This window comes from Pristis pectinata, chromosome 3 (assembly GCF_009764475.1).
Source record: "Pristis pectinata isolate sPriPec2 chromosome 3, sPriPec2.1.pri, whole genome shotgun sequence".
In the NCBI taxonomy this organism is placed as follows: Eukaryota; Metazoa; Chordata; class Chondrichthyes; order Rhinopristiformes; family Pristidae; genus Pristis; species Pristis pectinata.
Genome location: NC_067407.1, coordinates 56,888,368 through 56,902,216, shown reverse-complemented (window position 1 = coordinate 56,902,216; position 13,849 = coordinate 56,888,368).

The window sequence follows — 13,849 nt, the reverse complement described above, 5'->3', positions numbered from 1 at the left end:
TGGATTTGAACCCTGGTCGCTGGTGCTGTAAAGCATTATGCTAACCACTATGCTACCGTGCCTGTATGTGTGTGGCCAGTGATGATACTCACTTCTTGCTTAATGCTTTATTGGCAGCCCTGATGATTTTTTCAGCAAGTTCTTTCTCAGTAACTGTCTAGATCGCACCTACAGCTACTCCTTCAGCCCACAGGTGCAGACACAACAGGCAAAGGGACAGACTACACTCAAACTCTTACAAAGAACTCGCTGGTAACCTCCTGCCAGGGGTCTCTGGCACAGGCAGCATGCCTTCTGGCAGCCACTGCTCTTCACCAGCCTGCTTTTGATCTCACTTGCACTCATTCCCCACCCATTCCCTCCCCACCTGCCATCACTGTGGTTCCTATTCATTACATAACTACACTTACCTGGAGCTGGATCAGTAGCCCTGATTTGCGGCATGTCCCTTTAAGAGCTCAGTGGCAGCTGAGAGGCAAACTTCAGGCAGGTGAGAGATTTTGCGATTGATCAACGGGATAAATACTTTGCAGAGACTGACACACTGCAACATACACAAGGAAATCTGACAACACTGTTCTGGGAAACCCTGCACTGAAGGTCTAAGTCTTTATGGGTCTTTCACAAACAGCATTAGGGATGATTCACAATACCACTTTAGCACCATTGAAAGATAAAGCAAGTTCTATGCTTCATACTTAATAAAAATAGCAGTGCCCAAAACTCTTGAGAGAAACTACAGGGACATTGCCTAATACAAGGAGCAAAAAAACAAACTGCTGGAGGAAGTCAGCAAAAGGACTCCGATCTCAGTGGCATGATGCAGCATGGGGATTAAACAGACATAGTTTAGGTGAGTAAAATTAATCCCAGTCCCTCACAATGTGGTCTTCCATGTGAAATTAATGGAGATTAATACAGACGCAGCTCCTTCCTTCTTCACACAAATGGTTAGATGTAGGACGTTTGATGGTATTATCGAACACAATGTAACACAACATAAATCTACCCAGACTTGATACAACTACACAACATGATACCCAGGTGACACTGCTTAATCCTTGTTGCAGAAAGGATGTTTTTCTCATTAAGTCAGTTTCGTTGACCTTTTAGGATTATTTTTGTTTCCAACCACATCAGTATCTTCTGATTTTTATTTGGCTTATAAAATCATTGAAACAACTATCACTTTCAATTTAAATGTCTCAGTGGTTATATATTCGAAAGCAAAGGTCATGAAGTGGAAACCTGAGCTTAAATTCTATGTTGGCAGAATTTGGACTGCCTTTTGTGTTCACAATACAATGATTCAGTCATTTCAGAGTCCAATTTAAAGTGCAGCACTGATATAGTTTATGTATAATTTATATATAATTTATGTTTTGTGTGTTATCTAAATCTACGTGCCTGTGATGCTGCTGCAAGCAAGTTTTTCATTGCACCTGTATCTCACAGTGTTTGTCCACATGACAATAAACTCAACTTGAATTGACTGTAGTTAGAGAGGCACGGTTCTTTCTCCATTAGCACATGAGTGAATCAGTCAGGTTCTTGTGACAAGCTGTCAAAATCATCGATGTGTGAGGAGCTGTGCATCAGGGGTTTGGCCGAATATCTCGCACTGTAGACCAGGGCTTGGACAGTACCTGGATGGAGAATGAAAAACACGGTGTTGTTGGAGGAAACTCAGCAGGTCAGGCAGCATCCGTGGAGAAAAGCAGGCTGTCAACATTTCGGGTCAGGACGAGAGACAAAGGACTGCAGATGCTGGAATCTAGATGAAAAGCACAATGATGCTGGAGGAACTCAGCAGGCCAGGCAGCATCTGTGGAGAAAGCATCTGCAGTTCTTTGTCTCTTGTCCTGACCCAAAACGTTGACCGCCTGCTTTTCTCCATGGATGCTGCCTGAGTTCCTCCTGCATTATTGTGTTTTTCATCTAGATTCCAGCATCTGCAGTCCTTTGTCTCTTCTGGTTGGAGAATAGCAGGTTCAACAGGCTTGCTGCCTCAAGGAACAGATATCCCAACCAGAATGCAAAAATTCAGTCTCCAATGATGATGATGATGATGATGATGATGATATCTTTATTAGTCACATGTACATTAAAACACGCAGTGAGATGTATCTTTTGCATAAAGTTTTCTGGGGGCAGACTGCAAGTGTCACCATGCTTCCGGCGCCAACATAGCATGCCCACAACTTCCTAACCCGTACATCTTCTGGAATGTGGGAGGAAACCAGAAGAAACCCACGCAGACACGGGGAGAATGTAGAAACTCCTTGAAATGTCAGTCACGTTATGCACACTATATAAAAAGCCTATATTCATTGCACTTTATTCATAAAAATAGAATTTAAATTCTCAAGTGGCTCTGATGGAATCTGAACTCTTCTGTTCAGGATTCTGAGACCCTGAAGCAGTGGTTCAGTGAGTTACTAATTCACCTGGCAGAGATAAAAAGCTTACCCTTACATGCAGGGCTACAATTCCCCCATTTCATCATCCTTGAACCTTTTGTACTGTAAGGAGAACAAACTCAGCTCCTAAAGTTTCTTCACATAACTGAAGACCTTCAAGCCTGCTGTCAGTAAAAGTTAGTAAATTTCTAAATTGGTTTATTATTGACATGTGTACCGAGATACAGTGAAACACTTTGTTTTAAGTGCCATCCATGCAGATCGTTTAATTACAACAGTTCATTGAGGTAGTACAAAGGAAAACAATAACAGAATGCAGAATGAAGTGTTACAGGTACAGAGAAAGTGCAGTGCAGGCAGACAATAAGGTGCAAGGCCATGATGAGGTAGATTGTGAGGTTAAGAGTCCATCTTATTGTACAAAGGGACTATTCAATAGTCTTGTAACAGAGGGATAGAAGCTGTCCTTGAGCCTGGTGGTATGTACTTTCAGGCTTTTGTATATTCTGCCCAATGGGAGAGAGGAGAAGAGAGAATGTCTGTGATGGGAGGGGTCTATGATGATGTTGGCTGCTTTACCAAGGCAGTGAGAAGTGTAGACAGAATCCATGGAAGGGAGGCTGGTTTCCATGATGTGCTGAGCTGTGTCCACAGCTCTCTGCAGTTTCTTGTGGTCTTGGGCAGAGCAGTTGCCATACCAAGCCATGATGCATCCAGATTGGATGCTTTCTATGGTGCATTGATAAAAATTAGTGAGAGTCAAAGGGGACATGCCAAATTTCTTTAGCTTCCTGTGGAAGCAGAGGCACTGGTGGGTCTCAGCCCACAGATTTCAGCACATGGCTCTCCCCTGACACACCAGTGCAGAAGAATGGGATTCTTCTCTTCTTCGGCAGTCCCTTGAGACCTGGGTTGACTGAAGAGTCTCTTGTGTGATTTGCAGACTCTGCCACAGGTGGAGCTTGTTGGGGCAGGAGGGTGGGCTGTTTGGGTCTGCTATTTACATTTGACTTCCACATGCTCCCAGAGAGGCGCAAAGTGCTTGGTTCCTTCCTGGACACTTCTCCACCAGCTTGAGTAGTCAGGGGCCATGTATTCCCACCGGTCTGTGCACATGTTACAGTACGGTACAAGCATGGTAGTGTAGCCGGTAATGTAACGCTTTACAGTGCCAGTGACCCAGGTTCAATTCCGGCCACTACCTGTAAGGAGTTTGTACGTTCTCCCCGTGTCTATGTGGGTTTCCTCCGGGTACTCCAGTTTCCTCCCACATCCCAAAGACATACAGGTTAGGGAGCTGTGTGCATGCTATGTTGGCGCTGGAAACGTGGCGACACTTGCAGGCTGCCCCCAGAACACTACGCAAAAAGCTGCATTTCACTGTGTGTTTCAATGTACATTTGACTAATAAAGATATCTTATCTCATCTTCAGGGAGACTTTGAGGGCATCTTTGAAACAGTTATTCCGTCCTCTTGGAAACATCCTCCTGAGATGGAGCTCGGAGCACATGCTTTGGGAGTCTGGTGTTGGGCTCGTAGGCAATGTAGCCTGGCCACAGGAGCTGGCTGAGTGTGACCAAAGTTTCCATGCTGGAAATGTTGACTGAGACAGGGTGCTGACATTGGTTCTACTACCGAGAGTCCACCCCTACCACAACAGACTCCTGGACCATTCCCAGTATTCCCTCCTGACCCATCATTAAACCCTGTGTTCCCATGCCTCACCACCACCAACAACACTCCCCCATCCTTTTTTTTCTATGTAAAAACTTAATTCTGCTTCTGGCAGCCCAGAGGAGATTCACTGTGCTAATTGCTGGGATGAGGGTGTTATACCATCATGAAATGCTAGACAGTTTGATTCCGTATTCCTTGGAGCTTAGAAGAATAAGGAGCGATCTTATTCAAACATTTCAGAGCATAAGGGGGCTTGACAGGGTAGATGTTGAGATGTTTCCACTGGTGGGAGAATCACAAGCAAGGGGATATTGTTACAGGATAAGGGGCCAGTCATCTAAAATTGAGTTGTGGAGAAAGAGACTTTTTTTGTTCTAATTGTGTTCTTTCTCGTATAATTTATGTTTAGTTTATGTTTTTCTTGTGAATGTTGTGTCTCTAATACTATGTGCCTGTGGCGCTGCTGCAAGTATGTTTTCCATTGCACCTGTGCACACATGTACATGTGCACATGACAACAAACTGACTTTTACTTTGAAGGTGGTGTATCTCTGGAATTCTCTGCTTCTGGGAGTGGAGGAGGCTAGATCATTAGAAATATTTAAGGTAGAAGATAATTCTTTGAAAAAGTGAGTAATTGAAGGTTGTGGGGCACTGGCACAGAAGAGGAGTTGAGGCCAACATAGAACAGCGGGGATCATAGTGAATGGTGGGGCAGGATTGAGGGGCCTGGTGGCCTACTCCCGCTCCTATTCTCTTGTCTCCTTAACGTTCCACAGATGTCACCCAATCAGCTGAGTGTTTCCAGCATCTTTTGCCTTTCTCCTGTTTCTTACTCATTGCCATTCTGATGCCCATGGAATCTCTTCTCCTTTTTGCAGGACTTCTGGTGTTTCTGCCCAGTTAATTTTAAAGGAGAACATACGAATACTAGGGTGTGATGATTGGGATTCCACCTTGGGTCAGTCTACCTGAGGGTTGTTTGGCACAGCGCTATGCATCAGGTGAGTCAAATAATGTTGAGTCTGAGTCTTCATTGTTATTAAAAGTTAGCTCTTTTTTGAGTCAACACATACAGTCATAACTAAGAACACTGTGCTTAAAAATCTTGCCAGAAATGAAATTAGGGCACTGTGCAATGGTTGGCATAACCTGGGCAAGCTGGACATCTGAAAAACTGCACTAAGGTAGACACATTTCTTACACCAAGAAGTACCTCATTAACAATTGATGTTAACTAACTCAGACATGTGCATAAAGAAGTAAAGATCCTGTTAACATGATTTTTGGCAGTGCAACACCAGATGTTTGGACTTTGCAGAGATAAATTTCTAGACAACCAACATGATAAAAATTGGAGAAAGGAGCCACAATGAGTCCATTTCCCTCATAGTTCCATCTGGATGGATCCTACAGTTTGGCCTTGCAGATGTTAAACAAGGTAAGGTCTAATGAATTCTGAGAACTGGGCTAATAGGTACCTAGGAAAGGGAAGTTGGGAGAAGAGACACCAGTCCATATGAGGGGTCAGTGGTGGAAAGGGTGAGCAGCTTCAAGTTTCTCTGCATCAACAGTTCAGAGGATCCATCCTGGGCCCAACACATTGATGCAATCGCGAAGAAGGCACGGCAGTGGCTCTACTTCGTTAGAAGCTTGAGGAGGATCCAATGCACAGGATCACAAGAGGCTGCAGAGATTTGTAGACTCAGCCAGCTGTATCATGGGCACAACCCTCCCCACCATCGAGGACATCTTCAAGAGGTGGTGCCTCAAGAAGATGGCATCCAGTACTAAGGACCCTCACCATCTGGGACATGCCCTCTTCTTGTTACTATCATTAGGGAGGAGGTACAGGAGCCTGAAGACCCACACTTAATGATTCAGAAAGAGCTTCTTCCCCTCCACCATCAGGTTTATGAATGGTCCATGAACCCATGAACACTACCGTGTTATTCCTTTTTATTGCACTATTTATTTACTTTGCAACTTACAGTAATTTTTATGTCTTTGTACTGTGCTGCTGCTGCAAAACAAATTTCACATCATATAAGTCAGTTGTAGCCGAACGCGGCTCGTTGCTGAAAGGAAAACTCAGAGACGTGGAAGCTGAACCAGAGCACACTTTACTGAGACAAGCAAAACGCGCGCGCAAAACTACCCGAGAGCCTCTCCAGCGGACGTGACGTAAGGTTCCTGCTGGAAGGCCCACCCCGCGGTTAGTCTACGATGTGCTCCCGTGCGCCCACCGGCGGCCGCCGATGGCGGTTCAAGTTCCGTGAGTACGGGCCGCTACACCACCCACCCCAGAAATTTCCATCGGGGGCGTGGGACCCCCAGTCTGTGTGCCCCTCTTGGGTGGACTGCCCCGCCGGCGTGGTGAGGGTACCTTCACCGACTGTTCAATGTCCAAATGTGCCGGTTTGAGGCGGTCCACTGTGAAAGTCTCCTCGCGGCCACCCACCTCCACGACACACGCAGATCTGTTGTGCTGGATCACCTTGAAGGGTCCTTCGTACGGCCTCTGAAGAGGTGACTTGTGCATGCCCCTGCGAATGAAAACGTACTCACAGTCCCGGAGGTCCTTAGGGATAAAGGACGGTGTAGTGCCATGTCTGGAGGTCAGAACCGGTGCCAGGGTCCCTACCTTGTACCGCAGCCTCGTCAGCACTTCTGCCGGCGTCCCTGCTGGACCTTGGGCCTCTGGCACAAACTCACCCAGGACCGTCAGGGGAGTGCCGTAGACTAACTCCGCCGAGGAGGTGCCCAGGTCCTCCTTGGGGGCCGTGTGGATGCCCAGTAAAACCCAGGGGAGCTCATCTGTCCAGTTGGGCCCTCTGAGGCGCGCCATCAGGGCTGACTTGAGGTGCCTGTGGAACCGCTCAACCAAACCGTTGTACTGTGGGTGGTACGCCGCGGTGTTATGTAACCGGGTGCCCAGGAGCTGCGCCAGTGCTGTCCACAAACCTGACGTGAACTGTGCCCCTCTGTCAGAGGTGATGTCCGCTGGGAGTCCAAACTTGGCGATCCAGTTTGCGATGAGCGTCCTGGCACAGGATTCGGTGGACGTGTCTGCGAGCGGCACGGCCTCCGGCCATCTGGTGAACCTGTTGACCATGGTAAAGATATACCTGGTGCCCCGGGAGATGGGCAGGGGGCTGACGATGTCCATGTGGATGTGCTGAAACCTCCCGAGCGTCGGCTGGAACTGCTGGAGGGGGGGGGGTCTTCATATGTTGCTGGACTTTGGTGGTCTGGCAGTGTACACAGGTCCTGGCCCAGTGTCTGACCTGCTTGCGCAAACTGTGCCAAATGAATTTGTCCACTACCAATTTGATAGATACCTGGATGGACGGGTGGTGCCAGGCCGTGTAGCGTGTCGAAAACCCATCGCCTCCATGCTGCTGGTACCACAGGCTGAGGTCTGCCGGTAGATGTGTCGCACAGGAGCCGAACTGCTGTCGGGCTGATGGAGACATCCTCCAACTGGAGTCCCGAAATGGTGGTGCGGTAAGCCGGGATCTCGGTGTCCGTCTGTTGCGCCTGCGCCAGCACCGTGTAGTTGATCCCTGGGGCTGAGGTGGTCACTGAGTGGACGTGAGGGCGGGACAGTGTGTCGGCGACCATGTTGTTCTTCCCTGCAATGTGGCGGACATCTGTGGTGAACTCCAAAATAGAGGAGAGGTGCCTCTGCTGCTGAGCCGACCATGCGTCCGATACCTTTGCAAGGGCAAAAGTGAGGGGCTTGTGGTCTGTATACATGGTGAAATCCCTTCCTTCGAGGAAATACCGGAAGTGCCGGGTGGCTAGGTAGAGCGCTAGCAACTCCCTGTCGAAAGCGCTGTACTTAACCTCCGGTGGTCGCAGGTGTCGGCTGAAAAAGGCGAGCGGTCGCCACTGCCCCTCGACGAGCTGCTCCAGGACTCCGCCGACTGCCGTGTCGGAAGTATCGACTGTGAGCGCTGTGGGTACATCGACTCTCAGGTGTACTAGAAGGGCCGCCTTCGCCAATGCCTCCTTGGCCTGCTCGAAAGCCTCCGTGGACTCCGCATCCCATGCCACCCCTTTGGCCTTGCCGGCCATCAGACTGAACAAAGGACTCATGATGCGCGCCGTCGCTGGCACGAACCGATGGTAGAAATTTACCATCCCCACGAACTCTTGCAGGCCCTTGACCGTGCTGGGTTTGGGAAACTGGCGGATGGCCTGGACCTTGTCCGGTAGAGGGGTGGCTCCATGCTGGTTAACCCTGTGGCCCAAGAAGTCGATCTCCGTCAGCCCGAACTGGCACCGCCGGGTTGATTGCCAGTCCGTGGTTGCTCAGGCGCTGGCAGAGTTGGCGCAAATGTGCCACATGCTCTTTGCGTGACTTGCTGGCCACCAGGATGTCGTCTAGGTAGATGAAGATGATATCCAGGCCTCGGCCCACCAATTCCCAAAGCCTCTGGAAAGTCTGGGCGGCATTCTTGAGGCCGAAAGGCATCCTTAGGAATTTGAACAACCCAAAGGGGGGGTGATGAGGGCTGTCTTGGGCACATTGTCAGGGTGGACGGGGATCTGATGGTACCCCCGGACCAGATCAATTTTTGAAAAGGTGGTCATCCCGTGGAGGTTCGCCGTGAAATCCTGGATGTGGGGCACTGGGGATCGGTCGGCGGTTGTGGCGTCATTGAGTCACCTGTAGTCCCCGCAGGGCCTCCAACCTCGACTTGGGCACCATGTGCAGCGGAGATGCCCAAGGGCTGTCCGAGCGGCGGATGATCCCCATCTCCTCCATCTTCCGGAACTCCTCCTTGGTGAGCTCGAGCTTGTCGGGTGGGAGCCTATGGGCTCGGGAGTGCAGCGGTGGTCCTTGTGTGGGGATGTGGTGCTGCATGCCGTGCTTGAGACTGGAAGTGGAGAGCTGTGGGGTGATGATGGAGGGGAAATCTGCCAGCACCCCGGCGAACTCGTCACCCGAGAGTGTGACGGAGCCTAGGTGGAGGGCCGGGAACTGGGCTTCTCCGAGCTGAGAAGGTCTGGAACATCTCGGCGTGGACCAAACGCCAGACCTTCAGGTCGACCAGAAGATGGTTGGCCTGCAGGAAATCCACCCCTAGTAATGGCCGTGACACTGCTGCTACCGTGAAGGTCCAGGTAAAACAGCTGGGCCCGAAACGGAGCGGGATGGTATGCGAGCTGTACGTCAGGATGGTGGTGCCGTTCGCAGTGGTGAGGTTGGGGCTTGGGGCCACCTTACGGGTGTCCATGTTCAAGGGGGGAAGGACACTGATTTTGGCCCCGGTGTCCACCAGCAAACGTCACCCGGGCCGTTGGTCCCAAAGGAACAGGAGGCTGTCGCAATGGCCAGCCGTCGAAGCCACTAGTGACGGCCGGCCCGGCGTCTCCTGGAAAGGCACATAGTGGACAGCAGTGGCACACGTTTGACCCCTCATCTCTGATGGTAAAAGCACCATTGATCCGAACCCTCATCCTTGTCCCCCGTGGGTCTCAGTGGCTACAGTTGTGGGGTCTTGGCCTTAGGCTGCCCGGTCGTGGTTAGGCAGATGGAAGCTGCTCCCCAGTGCTTACTCTGCCACAAAATGTCCGCCCTGGCTGCGAGACTGCGCGGGTCGCTGAAATCTTCACCCGCGAGGAGGAGGCGAATGTCCTCTGGCAGTTGCTCGAGGAACAACTGCTCGTATAAAAGGCAGGGCTTATGGCCATCCATGAGTGCCAGCATGTCGTCCATCAGCTCAGATGGCTTGCGGTCACCCAGGCCATCCATGTATAGCAGCCACACGGCTTGTTTGCGGTGGGAGAGTCCAAAAGTGCGGATGAGGAGTGCCTTGATCTTAGCGTACCTGTCCTCCATTGATGGATGGTGCAGAAAGTCAATGATCCGGCCTGCTGTGTCCTGGTCGAGCGTCTGACCACGTAGTAGTACCGCGTGGTGTCGGCTGTAATGCCTCTGATACTGAACTGGGCCTCAGTCTGCTCGAACCAAACGTGGGGCTGAGTGGCCCAGAAAGTCGGGAGCTTGAGCGAGACTGCGTTATGTGAGTCGTTGGAATTCATGTCATGGGTTCCAGACGCAGTCTGGAAGCGTCGGGGTCACCAAATGTAGCCGAACGCGGCGCGTTGCTGGAAGGAAAACTCAGAGACGTGGAGGCTGAACTGGAGCACACTTTACTGAGACAAGCAAAACGCGGGTGCACACAAAAGTACCCAAGAGCCTCTCCAGTGGACGTGATGTAAGGTTCCTGCTGGAAGGCCCGCCCCGCGGTTAGTCTACGACGTGCTCCCGCGCGCCCGCCCGCGGCCACCGATGGCGGTTCGAGTTCCGTGAGTACAGGCCGCTACACAGTGATAATAAACCTGATTCTGATTCAGAGCAAGTTCATCTTGCCATCCATTCTACTCAACTATGCACCTTGAGGATAGTTAAGGTCCTATGTTACAGAGTTATAATTTGAATTGTGGGAGTGAGGGTGTGGTGGGTTGGGTTGGGGGGGACACAGTTGCCCTTCAGTAAGGGTTGGTGAAGGGGAGTGCTCGAGGATGTCTTTGCTTACTGACAATGCTGTGGAAGCCAGAAGATGTTGTCCCAGGATTGCCTAATGATGGGTGCTACATGGACAACATAGTCGAAGTTACCTTTGCAAGGTACCAAAAGGAGTGAAGTCTTCCCCTACACCATGATGTGGAAGTTGCATCAGAATCACAAAGCTAATTTAAGTAAAGATAAAAAATGCTCAGTTAAATTTTTACAAGTGGTACCAAGTGCTTGGAAATGGTCATTATTATGTTTTATTCCAAACAAAAAGTTTTTCATTTGCATGATACTGAAATAAATAGCATCGTATTTCCTCCTTGTAAAAATCTGCTTTACTTGCATCCAAAATAACGCCACCATAAAAGCCTAACATTACCAATTTTTTCTGTTTTCCTCGGCTCGGATACCATTTCTATATATGATTCACTTTATCCCTCTTCATAACTCCTTTAAACTTAATTATATTCTGATTATTATTACCCAGATTATCTGACAGGTAGCATAATTAATTCCCTAAAGCCTGATACATGCTTAATTCGTCATTAGGGAAAGACATAGATTGATTTAGAAAGCTCCCCAGTGCATATTTTAGGAACTCTTCATCTTTTTTCTTTTCACATGTTTTGCTTCTCTTACCCAAAATCAGGTTAATTCAAGGCCCTGGCAAGGGGTCTAGTTCTCGATTTGGAACTCTATGGTGAATGCCTATCAATAAAGCAGCTACTTATCAATTCTAATCAAAATCATTTGGTCGTTGAACCTCATGGAATATAATACTTCTGCAAAACCTTACTACTCTTACAGGCACGGCAGTGTAGCGGTTAGCATAATGCTTTACAGCGTCAGTGACCTGGGTTCAATTCCGGCCACTGTCTGTAAAGAGTTTGTCTGTTCTCCCTGTGTCTGTGTGGGTTTCCTCCCACATTCCAAAGATTTACAGACGAGGAAGTTGTGGGCATGTTAAGCTGGTGCCGGAAATGCAACGACACTGGCTGCCCCCAGAACACTCTACACAAAAGATGCATTTCACTGTGTGTTTTGACATACATGTGACTAATAAAGAAATCTTATCTTGATCAATGCTCCCATTCCTTCATTTCCTTTTTGTATTCCCCTTTCTTCCTGAGTGCATTTTTAGCTAGGAACGTTAAGCACCCATTCACATATAGGTTTTAAATCTTTCCAACCTGCAGATTGTGTACTTGTGACTCACAAGCTGATTCGTGACACACCCTTGTGTACTTTGCAACATTTGCTTAATTTTACTTCCTGTAGTTTGCACATCAATCAGTTCTAAGTATCTTACTGTTATGAGAAAGGTTCTTTTGGTATCTTAAAGATAAAGTTATCTGGACACACAGTCTTTGTGCTTTAAAAGGAGGATTTTATTAACAAAGACCGATGCGGGAACAGAATCTGAAGGAACAAATGCACCCTCGCACACTCGCACTAAGGTGTCCGCGAAACGTGGGGGGGGGATGTCGCAACGGGGGTGAAGTGCACACACTCTCACGTACACACACAACTAACTAGTACAAACTATCAGGGAATGAACAAATACGTTGTCTGGACCCCCTGAATCGGGACAAGCAATGGCTCAACGCTACTGGGAATCTACTCAGGATGCTCCTAGACCCCTGTGGAAGTGCACCCTCTCACCTGTGGTCTCGACCCCAGCAGCAATCGGAAAAGAGAAAGAGAGCCCACATGCACCCTCTTTTATAGGGCTGTAGCGGGGTGGAGCCCACTCAGGTGAAACAAGCCAGTGATTCGGGGTCAAGAACAAAGGTGGGTTATGAGCCAGTCCTCAGGTGTGCTCTTAATGGGTGGGGCGGAGCTGGACCCCTGATTGACAGTGGTATGGCTTCCAACCTGATAGGCAATGCTATCATCCAACCATGGGGGTCAGTAGTGTTGTCACGGTCATCTGACCCCTGGTCTTTCATACTACACTTACATACTTTTTTCATTCAGTCTCTCTTTTGTGAGCATTTATACTTTATCTTGTAACTATGATACAATGTATCACAGCACAGCACTACAGCAGACCAATGTTTAGAAAATTCTCATGACCAGCATCTAATTGCCAGTGGAAAAGTTGTCAGCTGAAATGTCCAGATATATATTTGCCAAGTAAGATTTATAGTAATGGAGACTTACAGCATGGAAATAGGCCCTTTAACCCACCGAGTCTGCAAAGACCATCAAACACTCATTTACAAAGATCCTATTTTTTCAAATTCTCCCCACATTCTGATCAACTTCCCCCTGATTCAATCACTCATCTACACCCGAGGGCCAATTTATAGCAGCCAACAAAACCTATCAACCTGCACGTCTTTGGGATGTGCGAGGAAACCCGTGCAGTCACAGGAAGACCGTGCAAGCTCCACGAGGTGAGGACCTGACGTCAGGATTGAACACGGGTCTCTGGCACTCTGAGACATTGACTCTACTAGCTGTGTTGTCCATTTGGTGTTCCTGCTCCTGTGCAATCAGTTCAAATGCTGCTCATCAGATTTCCTGCACAATCTTCCTGTTTCCATACTGAGACAGCTGGGCTGCAGTCACCACAAGAGGGTAAGACCGATGGATATTTGGTGAGAGTATTAGAATTTACACATATCATCACCTATCCTGAGATACAAATAATTTATAAAAAATTGAAACCTGTCAAGTTTTTTTCCTTTGATAAAATAAAAAGACTGAGCTCATCAAGAAAGGCAATCAGCCTCCCAGGTTTTAATCACTCAAACCCAGGCAGCTGTGAATCCAGCTACCACATTCTTAAGCTCCAGCCTCCCATACCACCTGCTTTGAGTTGCTGCTTGAAACCTACTCTTCTGACCAAGCTTTTGTTCACCTATTGCCCAAATTCTCCCTTAATTGCTCCTTCAGTGATATGTTTTGTTATCAAGTGGGTGTTAAGTGCAACAAGAACAGAAATGCTGGAAGAACTCAGCCAGCCAAGCAGCATCTGTGGGAAGGGAAACCTGCTGATGCTTTGGGTCAGAGAGTGAAAACTGTAAACCCTCCGCTCTTCCTCCACTTCTGAGGAAAGGTTGTTGACCTAAAACACAGCCGAGATCTAAAAGTCCGCACCAACCTCTTTACTAAATCCACAATCCATCCCAATATTTATCCAACTATTGCACTCCTTGGGTGGTTCTATTTTCATTTCATAATTCTACCACTCAGGGCAACCTTAACTATAGGAAG